The 20,916-nt window shown below is 36.7% G+C and overlaps 1 long non-coding RNA gene across 3 annotated transcripts in view; it reads left to right on the top strand.

The window, feature by feature from the left end:
- Window positions 1-89: 89 nt before the first annotated feature.
- The window catches only part of LOC103791882 (uncharacterized), a 93,623-nt gene continuing 72,796 nt past the window's right edge, over window positions 90-20,916 (top strand). The window contains exons 1-3 of one of the 3 annotated variants that reach the window (XR_004740693.3): window positions 90-131; window positions 5,702-5,819; window positions 17,976-18,805. This is a non-coding gene — a long non-coding RNA (uncharacterized LOC103791882). Of the gene's footprint in view, window positions 729-5,701; window positions 5,820-17,975; window positions 18,806-20,916 lie in introns of those variants that run through there. The other 2 variants (XR_013533411.1, XR_008480066.2) reach the window with 2 other exon arrangements.

The following is a 20,916-nucleotide window of genomic DNA, read 5'->3' as shown; positions in this document are numbered from 1 at the left end:
CAGGCCTTTAACCCCGCCCTACGCGGCGGGATCCTGCCCTTTCTCTCCGTCTTCCTGCGATCTCGCCGGAACAGCCGGTTCGCGCAGGCGCAGTTTGTGGACTTGATCTGCTGTGCCTGTGTGAAGCTCCGGTAGGTTGTGATTAGATGTCTTCTGATCCTAGTCTACTAGTTGCGGCCGAGGCAAGAAGATGACGATTCCAATTTCAGTAGCCGGTGTCTACGCTTATGAACTGAAAGACCATGGAGTACCGTTTCCGAGTTTCAAAGTTACTTTCAAACTGAAATGAAGTGTTTGCCAGCTGCATCCGAAGTGGCACACGTGACCCCTAGTGAACGGTCTAAACTTCCGCTAGATGCTTTGGGAATTCGTGAAGCTACCGCGTGCGCGGTAGCCAGGCTGCAGCTTTGGAGGGTCTGCCTTCTGTGTGGGAACGCGGCTTTTCCCGAGAAATTGAGTTAGGGATTAAAGAGGGGAACTGCATCCTCTTTTCTGCCCATTTTCCACGTCTGTCCTAGGCTTAAGGCACCCCTCAGAGGCCAGAGGAGTAGGCGAGTCTGGGGCGGTAGGGGGACTGCGTCCGGAAGTCCAGGTTGCGTTCTGTCCACCCTGCCCACCCTTAGGCGGCAGGATAGGAATAAGGTCACCTCCCCAAAGAGGCTCATCAGCATTGAAGAATACTCAGTGTATCTTGACTCACCACACTCTATGACTTTTCATTGAAAAGGGTGAGAATTATTAAGGAGATATTGCACAATTAATGTTCATGTCAATTTTAAAAGAATTCTTAAAGCAGCTAGGAAGATATTTGTAGAATGACGCCTGAAAAACTTTTATATCTGCCAGACATGCTGTTATTATATGAGAAATACTTGAATGTTGTTAGTTTTCTATTGCTGCATAACTAATTACCACAAATCAGTGGCTTCAAAACACCACCTATTTGTTTTCTCAGTCCTGTAGGTAGAAGTCTGGACGTGGCATAGTTGACTGTTTTGCTCAGTCGCACAAGGTTGAAATCAAAGGGTCTTCAAGTGGGGGTTTCATCTGAGGTTTGAGGTCCTTCTAAACCCTCTGACAGAAAGTGGTTGTTGGACTAGGATCCCTTTTGTCTTGCTAGCCGTTGGCCAGAGGCAAGCTGTTTTTTTGCCAGCTGGCCCTTCCATAGACCTTCTCACACCTCCCATCCCCCTGACTTCAGGGAGATTCCAACCCTTTTAATTTTAATTTAATTTTTAATTTTTATTTTTATTTATTTTTTGAGACGGAGTTTTGCTCTTGTCACCCAAGCTGGAGTGCAATGGCGTGATCTCGGCCCACCGTAACCTCTGCCTCCTGGGTTCAGGCAATTTTCCTGCCTCAGTCTCCTGAGTAGCTGGGATTACAGGCACGCACCACCATGCCCAGCTAATTGTTTGTGTTTTGAGTAGAGACGGGGTTTCACCTTGTTGACCAGGATGGTCTCAATCTCTTGACCTCGTGATCCACCTGCCTCGGCCTCCCAAAGTGCTGGGATTACAGGCTTGAGCCACCGCGGCGGGCCTGCAGCCCCTTTTAAATGCTCACCTGATTAAGTCAGACCCAGTCATATCTCCCTTTTGATGAACCTAATCCGAGAAATGATATCTCCTCATATTTGTAGGTTCTACCCAAAGTCTAGGGGAGAGGATTATGCAGATGTGCTCTCTAGGGGCCAGGAATGTGGGGAACTATCTTAGCATTCTCCTCGTACAGTATTGTATATCATATTTTGATCAGTTTGAAGAGTAAAACGTGAGTGTGATAGGTTACAGGCTGACTTGACCCAGTAAAATTTTTTCTTCCATCTTTTAATCTCTGAGTGTGTATAAATCACAATCTTTGATATGAAGAATACGGTCAGGGAAAGTGAAGAGTAAAGAGTAAGAGAATTGGATGTCCTTTACTCCTTCCACTGAGAGCTTGGGGAGAGCTAGAGTTTTGGGATCACACTGGTAGGACATGTTACCCATGTTTTTCCACATAAAAACTGCCTTTCTAGGGAACTTAATGTTAAAACTGAGTACTTCATGAATGATTTTATTGAGTTTCATAGTAATGTAGTTTTTAAGTTACCTGAAGCTGCAAATAATTGTTAGTATAACTTGGAGATTCTAGAAATTAAAAGACTGTTGTAATTATGATTTTTACTATGTACAAAGGAAGTATTAAATATCTGTACTTTATGAGGAGACATAAGAAATGAAGTATAGAAGGAATGGTCTGTGTCTTGTGAGAAATTTGTAGTCTACTTCGGTTCAAATATTTATACTTTTTTTTTTTTTTTTTTAAAGAAAATTGGAAGTTCATGAGTTTGGCCCTACCTGGTTTCTGCCTGCCTGGGAAGACACCTATCAGATTACTTTCCTCATCTGTCTGCTCCTTTCAGTAACTTGGCCCTCCCATGTGCTTTTCTACCTTATTGCTTTCCATAATGTACATTTCTCTACCTAGAAATTTCATTTTATCTGAGATTCTTAATTATATTCACACCCTTTCTTAACTTAAAGGGTGTGAATGTCTTAACTTTGCTTAAAGACATTTTCTTTGAGACTGTATAAGGACCTCTCTGAAGTGTTTTCATAGCATCTCATAGTGCTACTTCAGAGCATTTCTTTAATTGTAAAAAATTGTATAATGATTTGCATCAGACGTGATCTATCTCCCATGTCAAAAATAAAATCAGGATAAATAAAAAAGTTTATTGTCATAGAAAAAGTACAGACAAGTGGGAGGAGTGGGAAGGAGCTTGCACTCAGCAGTTACCGCACAGTTTATAAGGATAAAGGAGGAAGCATTTTGAACTTTCCCGTTATTTGCTCTTATACATTAAGATTTTTAGGGGTGCATACAGCTGTTTAAGTTGATTTGTCTAGTTGATTGGCTTAATTTCATGGAATCATGCTGACAGAAATGTAAAGCTTATGTTTTATGTTTATGATTAGAAAGAGCATTTCAGGCTGAGCGCAGTGGCTCATGCCTATAATTCCAGCACTTTGGGAGGCTGAGGCGGGTGGATCACAAGGTCAAGAGATCGAGACCATCCTGGTCAATAAGGTAAAACCCTGTCTCTACTAAAAATACAAAAATTAGTCGGGCATGGTGTTGCGCGCCTGTAGTCCCAGCTACTCGGGAGGCTGAGGCAGGAGAATTGCTTGAACCCAGAAGGTGGAGGTTGCGGTGAGCCGAGATCGTGCCATTGCACTCCAGTCTGGGTAACAACAGCGAAACTCCATCTCAAAAAAAAAAAAAAAAAAAAACATTTCAGAGAAATCAGGATGACATAATTTTTAGCTTATATGGTTATGGCAGTTGGCCTTGATGTATATCTAAATTGTGACTTCCATTTTTATTGTATTTTTTAACACTTGTAGGATCCATGATGGCATTTAGTGGGTTCTCAACAAATATTTGTTGAATGAATGAGTACATGCTTAGGAAAGCTTCATGGAAGAATCCAAAAGATTTTCTTTTTTTTTTTTTTTTTTTTTTGAGACAGAGTTTCGCTCTGTTACCCAGGCTGGAGTGCAATGGCGCAATCTCGGCTCACCGCGACCTCCGCCCCCTGGGTTCAGGCAATTCTCCTGCCTCAGCCTCCTGAGTAGCTGGGATTACAGGCATGCGCCACCGTGCCCAATTTTTTGTAATTTTTAGTAGAGACGGGGTTTCACCATGTTGACCAGGATGGTCTCGATCTGTTGACCTCGTGATCCAGCCGCCTCGGCCTCCCAAAGTGCTGGGATTACAGGCTTGAGCCACCGTGCCCGGCCGAATCCAAAAGATTTTCTAACTGAAAAGTAGGTTGCATGGATGAATGAGGTCACTTTTAGAGAACTATGAATACCTACCTACATTGATTGAATTGGTGGTACCAGGGTTTTCTAGGTTCTTAGGATTGACATAATTAAAGGGGCATTTTTTTTTCAAATGTTAATTCAGTAATGGTTGTAGAATGAACAGTGTACAGACAGGACTGTCTAAGGTGGTAGACTCAAACTTGAGTGTGTAGAATTACCTTTGTGTTTTGTAAATCCCTGGCTTTTTCCCCCTTCTCCAGGGTTGGTTCAGGCCACACTTAAGCACTTGAAGCATGCTAATCCAAACTGATATATGCTGCAAGTGTAAAATACCAGATTTCAAAGACTTAGTACAAACTAATGGAGATTAAGTATCACGTTAATATGTTTTCTAATTGATTACATCTTGAAATAATATTTTACATGCATTGGAGTAAATAAAATATATTATTAAAATGATTTCACTGGTTTATTTTTGGTGTGATTACCACGACATTGAAAATTATGTATGTTTTCAGTGGACAGTATTTGTCCACAGTATGGGGTCTAGGAAATGACATGTTTTAACAACCATTCTGAGGCAAGTTCTTAGACCAATCTTTGAAAAGCAAGATACTGTGATGGATATTTTAGCATGCGGGGCTAGGAAGTTGAATGTCTGGACTAAATGGATGGCACAGAGGTTGAACAGGAAGAGATACTTTAGGGAATGACATTTTGAAACAAGGACTGAGTTGATGACTGATAATGGAAGAATGAAGTGGTAGTTCAGATAAATCTGAGGTGCCAAGTCTGCAGTACAGGGTAATATTCGATCCAGATTATGGTAGGAACAGCTGCCCAAACTCTGAACTTGTTCTAGTTCTTATTTATCAGAGTAACACCCAAGATTCTAAAAGCTTTGGAGGGACTTATTCCACATTAACTTTTGGGAACTTGATTTGCCATTAACCTCATCTTATCAAATATATGCACACTTATCTTTACGGAATGTTTCAAAACTTGTTTTCAGTTACTTTAGCTTACTTTTCTTTGTAATTCAATGAAATCTTTTAAATGTGTATTGTTTAGGGGAAGGCTGTTTGGACAGGGAGAATAATAAATTGAGACTTTTTCTGAAGAAATTTTAAGCAGAAATCATAACCCAAAAGTCATATTAATAAAAGAGATAAAGTGTGCCATAAACAGACCTCTATTTCATATTAGAATGCTAAAAACAAACATAATTTTCTAAGGCTAAATCAAATAGAATTTTAGGATAAAAGTGACTTAATTAATGATTAGTTGAACAACTTTAAAGATAAGGGAACTGAGGTCCAGAATGGCTATACAGTCAGTCTGAGATTCAGTATCTTGATAGTGGTATATTTAGTAGACAATCTAGGGATCCTGATGTAGTCTTTTAAATTATATCCATTTGAAGACATTCTGAAAAATGCTCTTTTTCAAAGGTTATTTTGAAACAAAAAAACATTTTAGGTTAAGAATTTTTACTCAATAACCTATACATATAACTTGTCCAAAAAATGGCAGTTATTTAATACAAACCATAATTTTATGTAGATAACACAAATACTTCCAACTGCCACAAGGGGGCACTATATGCATGTGAAATACTACCTTTTAAACAATGTGTCTCAGTTCAAGGAAAAATGAATTTAGTATTTTCTAAGGTATTAATATATGTAGATACACAAATACAACTGTCACAAAGTGGCACTGAATGCATGTGAAATACTACCTTTTAAAACGTGACTGTGCTTCAGTTCAAGGAAAAATGAATTTAATATTTTCTAAGGTATTAATACATGTGTAATACTTCAGAATGACATGTGGAATCATAATATATTACAAAACTGGTATCCTTCTTTGTTTGTTTGTGACAGAGTCTCACACTGTTGCCCAGGCTGGAGTACAGTAGCATGATCTTGGCTCACTGCAACCTCCACCTTCCTGGTTCAAGTGATTGTCCTGCCTCAGCCTCCTTAGTAGCTGGCATTACAGGTGCGTACCATCAGGCCTGGCCAATTTTTTGTATTTTTAGTAGAGACAGGGTTTTACTATGCTGGCCAGGCTGTCTCAAATTCCTGACCTTGTGATCTGCCTGCCTTGGCCTCCCAAAGTGCTGGGATTACAGGCGTGAGCCACTGAGCCCAGTCCAATAAGGTATTCTTTTAAACATTTAATATCCTCTAAAACATTTGGTATATAAGCGCGCACACACACATACTGAAAGCATACATATACAGGTTGAGCATCCCTAATCTGAAAATCTGAAATCTGACATGCTGTAAAATCTGAAACGTTTTGGGCACTGACATAATGCTCATAGGAAATGCACATTGGAGCATTTCATACTTTGGATACTAAATTAGTAAGTATGTAATGCAAGTATTCCAAAATCCAAAATCTGAAACACCTCTGGTTTCATACATTTCAGATAAGGGGTACTTATCCTGTGTGAGGTTTTATTCGTGTATATAAATGTGTGTGTATATACACTGACACCATTTAATTTGCTTATTCTTAGAAAACATTTTTTAAAGTATATCATTATTCTCATAAACTTAGAGGTTTTTTTTAATCCAGTAGAAGTTATTTTATTCCTGAGGCCAACATCTTAAAACAGAGCAGTTTGTTTTAAATTTTATAAAACATTAGGGGAGACTTTATGATGATTTTAGTAAGAACAAATTTTGCAGTGAGCCGAGATCCAGCCACTGCATTTCAGCCTGGGCAACAGAGTGAGACTCTGTCCCAAAAAAAAAGAACAAATTCTGAAAAAATATTTCTGCACATATGCATTTGATTACGTCATCTTGAAGAATTCTTTTTTTAAATCTGTCATAAGACTTCCGGTTATTCTGTTTGTTGAATCAGAGATTATTTTTCATTTTATGTGAAGGCAATAATTAAGTCAGTAATTTTCTCCTTTGTTTACTTATTTTGTAGATTTTTTTCATGGGCCTAAGAATTAAATGGCATATCTACCAAAATCCCCAACTCTTCCATACTTTTCTCTTAAGGACTCTTTGATTTGGGTTTGCATGCTCAAAAAATAGCACAACAAATTTGATTAATAACATTTTATCAATAAGCCATGGCTTAATAAAGTCAACAAATATATCTCCATCCTGGCAGAATTCATAATTTTTAATGATCCAGTTGCATATGTAGACTATTAAGATTTTACCTGTAGTAAAATACTAAATATTGTTTCAAAAATAATTTCATAAGCTCTTATGAAAATTGTAGGTGGTTTTTTTTCAGAAAGCAGTACCATGTTTTATTATGATTTTATTTTGATATGTCAGTGATATGTAGTCACTTAGTAGTCTTTTCATAGTTAAATCACAACTAGGTACAGAAAGATAGAATTTGAAGGGTAGATGATAATTTATTAATATTTGATCTTCAGGGAGTGAATATGTGTGTGGGCTGTATATATGTTGAATATGTATGAAATATATATTAATAGGCGATATATATATATATTATATATATATATGTAGGTGTATTTGAATAAATATATATGAAGCCTGGGTGCAAGCCACTGGATTTGACAGCACAATATATTTTAAAATATAATTGAAATTCAAAACAGCTCAAAATAGTTTCAGATATGGAAACTGCCAGCACAAAGCCTTTGTGAAGCAATAATAAACCATAGTCCTATTAAAATGAATACAAATAAATTTCATGAGTTAAATGATTGTATAATTATGAAATTTGGTCAGACATTTTATGCCTATAGTAAATTTTAGCTGGTTGCTTCTAATACATTGTATGGGAGATTATTTTTATTATTGTTTAATATGTAAATATTGGTGAATTAGTTCTGTTAAATCTACTAACTCATAATAAAACTAAGGTGTTGTTTGAGTAAGTTGGAAAATATTTCTTAAAGAGTTCTATACATAAAATAAATAGACTACAAATTTGAGTCTTTCTTAAATATTTGTCAATACCATTTTATAAGACATTTATAGGTTGAAAACCCTTTCTGAAAACATGGAAAATAATTTTATATTTGTTTATTTTTTCTATTTAGATAAACTCAGCTTTTTTGACTGGAACAGTTTTCTTATAACCTGCCTTGTGTTTATAGCTTATTCAAACAGTAAAGTAGTCAAGCCATATTTATCAGGTTTCAGATCAGCCATGCACATTAATTCCATTATTTGTGCTGGACTTTTCAAGTTCTAAATTGAATATGACAATGTTTTTCTATTCTTGAATAATGTACCCTTTTAACAACAGCCAACAACAAAAAAAGCTTACTGAACTCCAGAGGTTTTGGTTTAATGTTGGAGATCAAATGGATTAAAAATAAATGGTGTCTTTTCATGAATGCTTAATCCTAATATGGTTGTAAATACAGATTCTAACTTTTTGCACTCAAGTAGATGGTAATTTCCTGTTTTAAGGTAGTCTTTCTGATGATCCATAATATATCTTTTTTTAACCTGTGTTACAACATCATCAAAATAAAAGAAAATTTGCAAAGTTTTATTTAATTAAGACTATTTCCAAGAATATTCTTGCAGACTGTAGTATGAGGAACAATAGATTGTTGCATTTAGTTATTTTAAAATGTATTCACAGAATGTTGAGGTTTAAATGTAAGGTGTGATTATCAATTTGTAGAGTTAGATGATAGGTTCTGTTTTGTTTTTGGAATTTTACATTAAGATTCATTAATTTTGAACTATTATTTTGAGAACAGTAAGATTCTTATTGAGTTAGTCTCCATTGAAATAAACTATAATACTTACCTCCCAAGAGCAGCCAAAAGTACTCATAACATAGAAGATGAACATCTTCAGGACTTATGACATTGTGCGTTGCTGCACTTAAAATGGTTGCCTGCCTGCCTTAGGAAACAGATCAGGAGTGTGGGAAAGGAAGGTCATATTTCTACTTAAGTCCCAAGTACACTTGTCTGTACCCCCTGGGAGACTGGAACTTGTAGGGAGGTTATTTGAAGCACTCTGGAAATGTGAATGCACCTTTCTCTTCTCTTTCTCAAATGTCTTGTTGTCCAAAGTCATGTATACTTTCAGTAACAGAAAAAGTAACGAATATACCTATATAAATGTAGGTTATTTATCTCAAAATTATAAACATTTTCCACAGTGTTAGGTATAGTATATGTGTTTAAATAAAACCAGTTGTTAGAAATCTGGAACAGTTGACTTTCATTTCTTCAGGGTACCAATCGTGGCCTATGACTTTCTTTTTTTCTACATTTTTAAAATTGACAAATAATTGTACATAGTTTAGGGTGCATAGTGATGTGCTCTATACAATATATATCAATCAGATCAGAGTAATCAACATATCTGTCATCTTAAACATTTTTCTTTGTGTTTCAACATTTATATCCCCATTCTAGCTATTTTAAACTATTATTAACTATAGTCATCCTATAAGTGCTATAGAACACTAGAACTTACTCCTGTCTAGCTGTAATTTTGTATCCTTTAACAAATCTCTCTGTCCTCTTTCCCCCTACCCTTTCCAGCCTCTAGTATTCTGTTTTACTTTTTACTTCTGTGGTATCAACTGTTTTAACTTCCACATGTGAGTAAGAACATGACTTTCTGACATGCAGACTGTGTGAGTGTGCAATGTCAGTTCATTTTTTTAATCCACTTTTTAAAAATAAAGCTTAGTTTATCTTCCTAGGTTAAAAGATAAGTAGAAGTTGTAATGTTTCTTCCTGTATCCCCAAAAGGATTGCTTTGTATGTATATTCCACTTTGGAAGCCACTGATTTTGAGAATGTCTGCAGAAACCCTATTGATTGAGGGATGAGGCACCTGAGTTGGGAATGGTAGTGTTCCATGCTTGTCTTCTCTTCTAGATAAATATGGAATAGACCTTATTAGAATGGCTGACCTGCAAGCCTGTGTAGAAATTTGAGCTATCCTTCTCTCTTCTCTTTCTCTCTTTCTTTTTTTCTTCTTTTTTTTTAAAACGGAGTCTTACTCCGTTTCCTAGGGTGAAGTGCAATGACACCATCTTGGCTCACTGCAACCACTGACTCTCAGGTTCAAGTGATCCTCCTGCCTCAGCTTTCTAAGTAGTTGGGATTACAGGCATGTACCACCATATTCAGCTAATTTTTGTATTTCTTAGTAGAGAAAAAGTTTCACTGGTCTTGCACTCCTAGCTCAAGTGATTCACTCACCTTGGCTTCCCAAAGTGCTGGGATTACAAATGTGAGCCACTATGTGGGGGCACATGGTAACATATTCAAGTTTATGTCCATGGCATTTGAGGTTGGGGCATGGAAAAATACTGAGGCATTTGTGTATGTTATTTGTGGATGAGGATGAAACTCCTTGATCCTGAAGACAGAACAGGGAGTGGAGTGTGTGGTGTGATAAGGAACGCTGCAAACAGCCTCCTAAGAAAGCGATTTGAGTGTTGTACAAGGTCACAGGTGTCTCAGTAACTGACTTCATAAAGCCATTTAGTGGATTTTTATGGTTTCACAAGCCCTTTCAATAAACACTTGGCAGAGGGATGCTGGGGTGGACTCTCTCGGAAGAGCTACCCCCAACCCCACTCAGCTGGAATTGTCTGAGTACTTCATTCCCGTTGTTCACTGCAAGCTGTAAGGTTTCCAGGTGGTGACCCCGATGTGATTGCCCTGAAGTTACGTGTGAAGGAGAAGAGTTCATTAATTTTTGGGAAATCCGGTAAGGGACAGTCCTGACTTCCATCTGGAGGGTGGAACCCACATGTAAAATATCAGGTAGGGTTATGATGGGTCAAGAAATGACCAAAGAGCAGAAAGCATTTTTAAAAACAGTGCAACAACTACTTAAGGCTATCCAGCGCACTGTAGAGCCTGGAGCTCTACACAAGCTTATGCTCTTAATTTGGCAAGAATGCCCTTGGTTTCCTGATCAAGGAACCTTAGAGTTATAGAAACAGGTGGGTTGGCTGCCTGAAAAGAGGATATGAGCAAGGTCATTTTACTAATGTTACTTTTTTGACCACCTGGGCACTGGTACACTCTGTGTTGTATTCTCTTTATCTTCCAAATTGTGGTGAGTCAGACCACCCATCTTCATCTGAAGGGAATTTAGGAGATTTAAAGGAGAAGGAAAAACAGGAACCAGAAGGACAGAGAGAGACCTCTCTTCCTGTTTCATTTCCGTCTCTGGGGAATAAGGAAGAGATTTTTTTTTTTTTTCTAGTGAGGATGAGGACAGATTGGAGCCTTTTTCTCCCCTAATAGAAAAGCTATTTCCCTCTTTTCCTCCACCCTTAAAGAGACATGCATCTGTTGGCCTCGTTCAGGCAACAGTGCCTCCCATCCCCCTTAAGGAGATTAGAGGCCTCCCAGGGGACAGTTCTTGGATAAGACCCCTGGTCAGTGAATATCTATATGATTGGGTGAACGTGTACTCAATGATGGCCCCTTGACAAACTTCCCTGCTGGAGGCATGCCTCCAGGAGGCAAGGAAAGTGGCTGATTCATATTGTCTTTTTAATATGCAAGTTCTTACTTTCTGCTTCCAGCATCGGACTTCCTGGCCTTGTCTTTTCTGTTTTCCTGGAGAATAAGGGAAAGTTGCATGCTGCCTCCTGGGTTTTATCCCAGATAGCTCTGGCTTTCTTGCTGCGCATAGAGACCTGGGGCAGGAAAGTTGCTAAGATGCCATGGTGTGCTCATTTAGTCACTGGCAGTCTTGGCAAGTTGCGCTTCTCTGGGTTTTCAGTGACAGAGGGGTGGCCAAGAGGCACAGACTGAGTCCCCAAGTGGCTCCTGGCAGCTCCAGCCCAGTCCTAAGGATCCTCCTCACCATGGTCATGTGCCTTGGTAACTGTGCCCAGAAAGTGGCCTGCTGCTTGCTGTGCTGCTGCTTTTCCTACTTCTGCCCATCACTGCCACTTCTCACATGTCTCAGTTGACAAGCAATTCCTTGTCTTCCCTGGGTCTTTAGGTAAAGGGCTGAGAAACAGTCCATGTGCACTCCAACCTTACTAGCCTAAGGTGAGCAGAGGAGTGTAGAGCAGCCTAGAGTACAGAGCCCTGGGGGAGGAGCCCTCTAATAAGGGGCCCTCCCATAGCCATATGTTAAATGCTAACTAGGCTGAGGTAGACGAGCTCTGCCAGCTGGTGTCTTCTTCAGAAGATAGATGCAGCCGTAAGGAATGTTTGTTTCATTTCTGAATGAAATGTTTAAAAACACTGTGGCTGGGAAACTTCAAAGCAGATCTGTGCTGCATGTCTGCTCCTCCCCTGAAGCTCTCTGCTTGGGGATAGTAAAAATAATGAAAAGTCCAGTATGTTTTCAGTACCCTACTTAATAGGGTTGGCTCGAGGCATAGGTGGCCTGGAAGATAAGGGGAGTGGTCTTCTCCCAGTCTGTTACCCTCTTGCCTCCTGCCTCCACGCTTACACACACACTTTACCACCTGATAAAGTAAGCGTGCCTTTTATTGCCTCTTACTGCCACTTGTAGTCTTTCTTCCTTCCTTTTAGGGCAGGGGTAGCAACAAGTGGCAGGCTTTTAAAAAGAGAGGCTGTCTGTGGAGCCCAGAACAAATAAAAAGAAACTGGCCACAGCCCTACTTTCTGAAGCTTGCTTCTAAGACATTCCAGCTAAAGGCTAATGCAAGAAAATGGCCAGCACCTCAGGACATTTTAAAACTTTTTTTTTTTTTTTTAATGTATATACACTTAAGCTAACTCAATGCAGGTTTATTATCCTGGCTACTTGCAGTCACATTCTAACGATTTTCAAGGGCCAAAATATGATAAAAAAAAAATCACTTAAAATGTCCATCCTTTCCATGCCTTACTTTAGCTGATAGGGTTTATCTTTTACCATTTCTGTATTTTATGTGCTATTTACCTGTCTCATAACCCCTCTAAACATATACAAAAAAACCACAGATTTAGTAGCGTCTCTTCTCATAAAGACACGCTGGTGTTGTGTCCAATTGTCAGGATATGACCCTGCTACCTTTTTCTACCGTTAGGCAAGGAACAATTTCATACTCTCTTAGCTTGTGATCTTGATTGGCAAGTAGCAATGTCTGACAGTATTGGTAAAGTCAGTTTCCATTTACCAGCCTCTAAGCTCCTGAACATTTTACAAATTGTGCCTGTTAAATTTATATCAATTGTTGTCTCTGAATCCTTAATTCATGCCACTACTGTCTTTACAGATGGTTCAGGAAAAACTGGAAAAGCAGCTATGATGTGGCAAGATGCCATGCAAAACTGGCAACGCAAAATCCAGGAACATTTCAAAACTATACAGCAGGTGGATATAGGTGCCCTGATACTGGCCTTATAAACTTTTCCTCACCAAGACACACATATAATTAGTGATTGTGCTTATGTGGTGTATAGTATTGCTCATTTAGATCTTGCATATGTGAAGGGTATTACTAATGAACCCCTATTAGCTTTATTTCTTGCAGCACAAGAGCTTCTCTGTGCCTGTCATCACCTTCTTTACATCACATATATTCACTCTCATTCTGGGCTACCTAGTCCCTTATCAGAAGGGAACACTCAAGCCAATGCTCTGGTGTGACCAGAGATGTGGTTTGCAGACTTTTCTGCCTGTTTGTGAGCTCAAGTTGATTATGCTTTTTTTTTTTTTTTTTCATCAGAATGCCCATGGTCTTAAACAGCAGTTTCATTTGACACTTGCCCAAGCTCTGCGAGCTAACACGCCTGGCCTGTGCTATCATTCTTTATAATGAATTTTCCCAGAACAATCTTGTAAAGAAAATACATTCCTATTGGGAAGGAGTGCTCCAGACTCTTGAACCCCATCTATTTACCACTGCTCAAGGCACAGAATAAAAGCAATCTTAGGAGTTTCAACAAATTCTGTGATTAAAGTCCACTTAGATCACATTAAAAAAAGACATTATTACTGGTTGCATAACGAGGGAGTGTCATGCTCTTGTCTAAAGGACAGGAATCTCCAAGCAATCTACCAACAGCAGAGATCACATCCAGATATGCCAGAAAAAGATGTCAGCCTAGCATGTTCTAGAGAAACTTTATTTATTTATTTTTTTTTGAGACAGAGTCTTGCTCCATTGCCAGGCACCAGGCTGGAGTGCAGTGGCACGATCTTGACTCACTGCAACCTCCGCTTCCTGGGTTGAAGCAATTCTCCTGCCTCAGCCTCCTGAGCAGCTGGGGACACAGGTGTGCGCCACCACACCCAGCTAATTTTTGTATTTTTTTAGTAAAGATGGAGTTTCACCATGGTCTTGATCTCTTGACCTCGAGATCCGCCTGCCTCGGTCCACCAAAGTGCTGGGATTACAGGTGTGAGCCACCGTGCCTGGCCCAAAACTTTGTAGAAGCAAACTAGATGGACAATTTAAGAAGAATTATATAGGAGTTCTTTGCCCCATCTGTAAAATGGATGTAACAATAGTATTGTCACATATAATTTTCCTGAGTATTACATGAGATAATTTAAATAAAGCTTTGGCTTAATGCTAATATGTTATTCTTGTTATTGTTGTATTATTGTTATTGTTACTGTTGTTGGTGTTAAGACAGCTTTTCACCCACTTTTCTATGAACCTTTCCTGGGTTGGTACATGTTTAGTTTAGCATAACTAAAGGAGGCTTTAGATAATACACCTTAAGGCACAGATGGGACAGAAACCCAAAAGATTTAATGATGATAGCTAACATTATTAATCACATACTCTCTGCCAGGCATGTTTCTATGTGCTTTACAAGAATCATTTTATTTAATACCGTTACAAAGTCAAGAGTTAGATACAACTATTACCTGAATTTTACAGCTAAGAAAACTAAGTTACAGAAGGAATCTGAATAATTTAGCCAAGGTCACCTAGCTAGGAGAACTGGAATCAAATACAAGCAATCTAGATGATACCAGAATATGAATCCTGAAAGCACAGAAGATGTAACTATATTTTAGATAATTTAATTTGAGGCAAACTATAGTGGGTCCTTATCATTCCTCCATCCTTGCTGTGTAACTCCTGAGACCCATTTATTAATGGAAGCCAATGGTGCTGAATGGCTACAAAGTCACAGAATTGGAGCAAGGAAACAGTCCAAAAGTGAAGGAAAAGAAACAAAAAGGATCCAGGTTGCAATACTGGCTCATCTGGCTAAAAGTGGGTTGTCAAAAGGGATGCCCTGACTAGGGCTGCAAAAACAGGAATTTTTAAAAACTGTTTTGTGTCTAAAAGATCTTTTATCAATTTTGTACTTAAAAGATCTTTATTAAACTAAGAGGAGGCATTAAACAAATGCTCTGGCCAAGGAATAGAGTGACAGTTGAAATTTAGCCTACTGCTTGTCTTGCCAACTTTCCTGATAGTTCAGGAAAAAGAAAATGAGAATATTCAATACAGTAGGAATGTTAAAAAGATGACAAGTTTGAGAGGCATTTAAAAAATGTGTTCAGATGTGTTTGTACTCTGAATAATTGTGGGTTTTGGGGGATCATGGTAGAGCTGTTATACATGCAGATGATATAAATAAGTGTGTGGCATTAGATTAGTTTTCTTTTTTCAAGTGATTTTAGACCAGGCCAAAAAAAAAAAAAAAAAAAAAGATTCAGGGAGGGATTTTACGGTGATAACTAAAAAATATCACATTGAGGAAGAAGAAGCAGTGAAGGAAACTCAGAAGAAATGGAAAAGTAGGAGGCAAATTATAAGAAGAATGTCAGAACCTATTAGTGAATTTGGGTTAGGTAGAAAAAATACTATTTTAATAGTTTAGTAAATAATTCAGCACAAATAAGAATGACTGAGGAAAAGTCACTAGATTTTGTCCTTAAAAGATTTTTGGTGAACTAAGGGGAGACAATTTGGCTCACATGGTAGGACATCAAAGTCTTTTACAAGGAGTTTGGAAGGAAGGCTTAAGAAGATAGAAACAAAAGATTTGCAAGAGAAATGGAGAATGGACAAACTACGTAAGCAGTTGCTGGATCTTGGGATTTTTATTTTTAGGATATTTAGAAGAGAGCCAGAAAAATACAAATCCTGAAGTTGAAAGTTGGAAAGATATATAACTACTAGAGCCAGACACCCCAGGCCACAGAAAGCAATGGCATCAGGGACCCAAGTAGAGAATAAACTTTAGAAGAGATAGTCCCTCTTGGAAATTGAAAACAAGGAAGCGGGAGAGGTGAGGGTGCAGATAAATTCTCATTTTTTCTTGAAATGGAAGTAAAGGATAATCTTTAGCTTCTCAGTAAAAGAGGAGGTGAGATAGGGAAGTAGAGAAGGGGAACGATAATGTCAGATAAGTGAAAAGAGTTGGAAAGATTTTTAAAGCAGCCATTATGAGGAGTGGGATGAGAAGTCAATGAAGGAGAATAAATAGATATTTATTGTTCCTAAATAGATATTTATTGAGTTCTGTTTATCTTACAGCATGGTGCTGTATGATGTAAGAGGAAACATGATGAGTGTTTCTGTACTAGGGAAATCATTACAGAAAAATAGCTGCACATAAGAAAGTACAGGATGAGAACCAAGTGAATGTATGAAGTAACTGTCAAATTCAAAGATAGCAAAAGAAATGTTTCTTAGAGGATGTAAAACTTAGAGTATTTAGAACTTAGGCAGGCAAAGATGGGTGGTAATTAGAGAAGGTTTAATGGAGATGATTAAAGTCCAGTCTGGACATAAAGAAAAGGTGGGTTTAAAAACCTAGATATAGATGTGTAAAGAGGGGACATCACAGGCACAGAACTTAAAATCTATGGGACAAACTGTAGAAGCATCAAATTAGCTCACTTTTCCCCAGGACAGTCTTCATGTAATCAGATTACATCTGGATTCTTTTTCTAGAGAACCTTGTGTGACAGGCTAAAAGTTTGGACTTTTCTCAGGAGACATTAGAGAGACACTGAAAGTTTTTATAGAATTATATTAGGGACAATATAAAGTTGTGTTTTAGTAACATTACTGTAGCAGAGGTGGAGTGCAGATTGGAAAGCTATAGTGACAGTCCAGGTGGAGGCACTTAAGACTTCACTATTTTAATTCTCTTTACTACTTAAATTCTATTATGTGCTGTAATTGCCAGATAAATGCCTGGTTTTGCCTCATTATCATAGATTCATTAATTTCCCCTTTTTATCTATCTTCCATGTCTGAAGATTTTTAGTCCTTTAATTCTCCCAAATTTTCAGTCTTCTCTTTAGTTCCCGTCCTTTCTTGACCTCTGCTGTTTTTCTGTGCTCTTTTGTATATGAACTTTCCTGCTTTCTGTTCGGAATTTACTCAGAGTAGACCTGTACACTATAGCTTCACTGTAGAGAATCCCAATAAATTGTTGATGCTGTGTGTCATTCATTTCCTAATGTTACTGATATATTCTGTAATATTTGCTAAGCTTTAGTGGTTATTAATATTTTATGCTATCCTATTACATAAGCTCAATAAGATACTTCCATTTTTTAATTTTTTTTTGGTATTATGACTAACAGGTGAGCATATTAAATTCAGTGTGGTTGTATTTGTGAGTGGAAGGTAAGGATAGTAGCACTTGTAACTCTATGTATAGTTTCTTACCATTTTATTGAGTTTTCACTCAATTATAATTAAATTTCAAAGTCCTTAAAATTAAGGTCAGAAATTTATATATTAGTTTGAACTTAGTGCTTTTCTTAAAATATCCAAATATTACTGTTTGTTTCTATCTGGATAAATTGTTTTTCTATTTAATTCTCTATTTCTCCCATCTCTTATAGTTACTTACTTTCCAAAATTTGTGAATATTAAAATATGTAACACAAAAATATATAAGAGATGAAGAATGAATAGAACAAAGTCTTGATTCTGGAATACAGATATAGTTACACAAACATAGTATGTTCCTGAAACTATTTAAATCTATGATAATCTTCCTTTAAAAGAATTATTATAGTTGTTTCTTGAAAGTATCCTGAAATTATTTTTGTTACTTAAGAAAGAGTTACCTAAGGCTTTAGAAAGTAGAGTTTCTGAGTAAGCAATTCTTAAAGCAAATTTTACTGAAGGCGATAAGAAAGCATCAAGTAAATTGACTTTTTAATTATAAATGAAATATTTTATTAATGATTCAGTCCTGCACTTCTGCTTGAACATTTCTACTTCAAAGTTTTTTCTTCCTTTTTTCCTCAGTGAAAGAGGACAATCGAACTTGGTGTCAACTCAAGGGTTCAAGAAAGGGTGAAAAAAATGAATAGAAGGAAGTCTTCATTCTGGAAAGGGACCCATTTTGAAGTTCAGCTGTAGCAGACTATTTTATAATTTTGTATAAAAATTATATCTTCATAATCAACTTGATTATTTGATTTATAATGTAAAAAAGCATAATGTTTCTTATGGTCTATAAATAACCACTTTTTTCAAGCGTGACAGATTAAGTGAAAACAAAGGGAGTGAACAAAAGTGGGACGGTGTCATGAATTTGTATCTGCCCTAAGGAAGAGGGCAGTACTTTTGGGGAGTGCAATTTACATGAGCATCTGGGTCCTTTGTCATGTTTTGGATGGATGACCTGAGTCTGATATATTGATGAATAGCATTAACAAAGGTCTGGTTGTCAAAGGCTAGGAAGAAAAATGCAATTAGCCACAGCAATGAGGTTATGTCTATGTTTGGGGATAAAGAACCAATACCTAAATGGCGGTGGAGAACACTGGAATGATACCATTAGCAAAAGGCCAGATTTGTGTGTGTGTGTGTGTGTGTGTGTGTGTGTGTGTGTGTATACCTATTAGATAGTCATCTTCACTCAGCAGGATATAGAAAAACGTCATTTCTTTGACAATGTTTGACTTATGTAATAAGAACAAATATGAACCTGTTACTAAAGAAATGACCGAATGAGCTTGATGAATTTATAACTCATTAACACACTAATTTCACCCACCTAACATTTGTAATTCTGTTCGTTTCTATTTAAATAAAATTAGAATTAAATAAAGGGCATTTGGAGCCTGAAAGAAGTTTGCTCTTTTTCAGTCTCATTTTTTTTTTTTCTGTAAACTATGCGATCCAGCATAGAGAACCATATCTAATCTCCCAATTAGGTCAGGCCCCAGGATAATCAATCTCCTTAACAGCAGATGCCTTGTTTTAGCAAATGAATGCTTGGTTTCAAAAGTTTTGTGTTGAGAGAACACTGCAGTTGGCATGGGTGATTAGAACTCTTTTAAATCCTATAAAAAGCTTCTATAGATTGTTTTATGCCCACATTTTGTGAACTGAAGTAAATGCTGTATATATTTATCTTCAAATGAACAATGAACATGGTGGGGACTTTATACAGCCTGTGAGGACATCTATATGCATATAAATGCAATTATTTGCAGTCTAAAATGTTTATGTCCATTTAAATTAAACTGTGTTTTTGATAAAACTTAAAATGCATTTATATATATTTTGAGTAGGTGCTTTCATATTTATGAAGTATGCTCCTTAATAACAATAACTTAATTATTAGAATAGCATTGTTTGAACTGAAAATATAATGACAAGTTAACATGATTTTCGTATTTGTTGTTTGGACCACTTTTACATTAGTTTTTAAGTGCCCTTCTTTCTATCTGATGCCTGCTCAGTTCATACTTGTAGTTTATGTTAATGGGCAATGTGTGAAATAACTTTGAAAACAGTAAAAAAAAATTTTTAATTAAATTTTATAAACAATGTATATTAAGTCAAAATAATATGTTGACTTATTTTGCTCAAAGCTTATTTGATATAAGATAAATTGAAATATAATGAAATAATTTTCTGGTATAATTTAAAAACCCTAAGCCTCAATAAATTATTTTAGATAATCGTTGTTCAAAATCTGATTGCTGGAATTTGTCAGTGATACCCGAATACATAAACACTTCAGAGGCTACATAAATACGTATTTTCTTTTTTCTGGAGTGCTGATTACATAATCGAAAGTTGAAACATTTTCAAGGTAGGTGAGGAAAAAAAGCATTTGCCAGCATATTTTTGATTTTATCATTTCAACTTTATTGCATATGGTCTGTTCTGCCAATTTTTGTCTCCTTCTAAAAGTGTTTCAATCTGTTGAATCTATGGAAAGTTAATATTTTCCTTAGTGAAGGCTGATAAGACATCTGAGGAAAAATTAAAAACAGATGATCTCTAATTTAAGAAACATTTGATGCTAATTACTTCTTACCTTTTCACACAAATATTGGTAAATGTATAGGATCACATTACTTTTAAAGTGATATTTTAAAGCTAAATTCATAGAGATCCAGTGAGATAATTAGATGTTCGTATAAGATTTTAAAAATACAGACATTCTTAGTCATACAAAAATACCAAAAGGCACTGTGACAATCTACTTTTCCTTATTCTAATTTGTAACAGGATTTTAATATGGTCAGTAGAATGGCTTCAGCATATTTACAACCTTAAAGTTTTTAACTAGAAAACAGTTTGATGTCTAGATCCGTTACTCAGCTACAGTTTGGATTTAAAACTTAATTTGATTATTATAGCATGTAAGGCAGTTTACATTTGAGTTAATAAAATTAACACTTAGCCTTTTATGATCGCTTTCTTACTCAGATATCAGTGGTTTTCAGAATGCAAAGATTTCTAAACTGAAATTTCTTTCTTATCATGATGCTCTCGTGGCTAAGTTTATACTTGCATTATTTCATCTTTACACACACACAGCATAATATGACAAAGAAAGTCTGAAAGAAAATATACCAATACATTGCTATTTTTGGATGGTGAATAGATTTGGGTGATCTGTAGAACCTTCTTTATTGTATTATACAGGCTTAACTTTTTAATCATTACTTTTTAATTCAGTAGAGTATGGCTATTTTCATTCTTAAAAACATATATATTATAATCCCAGTATAGGTGATATATTGTTTTCACAAAAATTTTATGATAAAGGTTGATGATAATTTTTTTTCCATCCTCTTGAATCTGTTAAAATCTAAAAGAAAAAAATATCCTGTTATTTCGTTGGCATTACTAATTTGTTCATGGCGTTTTATAAACCACTCAGCGGAGTTACAGTGTAATAATTGTAAACTGTAAGGGGTATGTTATGCTTAAAGGATTCCAG

The sequence above is a fragment of the Callithrix jacchus genome, chromosome 3 (assembly GCF_049354715.1).
Source record: "Callithrix jacchus isolate 240 chromosome 3, calJac240_pri, whole genome shotgun sequence".
NCBI classification, from domain to species: Eukaryota; Metazoa; Chordata; class Mammalia; order Primates; family Cebidae; genus Callithrix; species Callithrix jacchus.
Note: the sequence above shows the minus strand (reverse complement) of the source record. Positions and strands in the feature narration are given on the sequence as shown.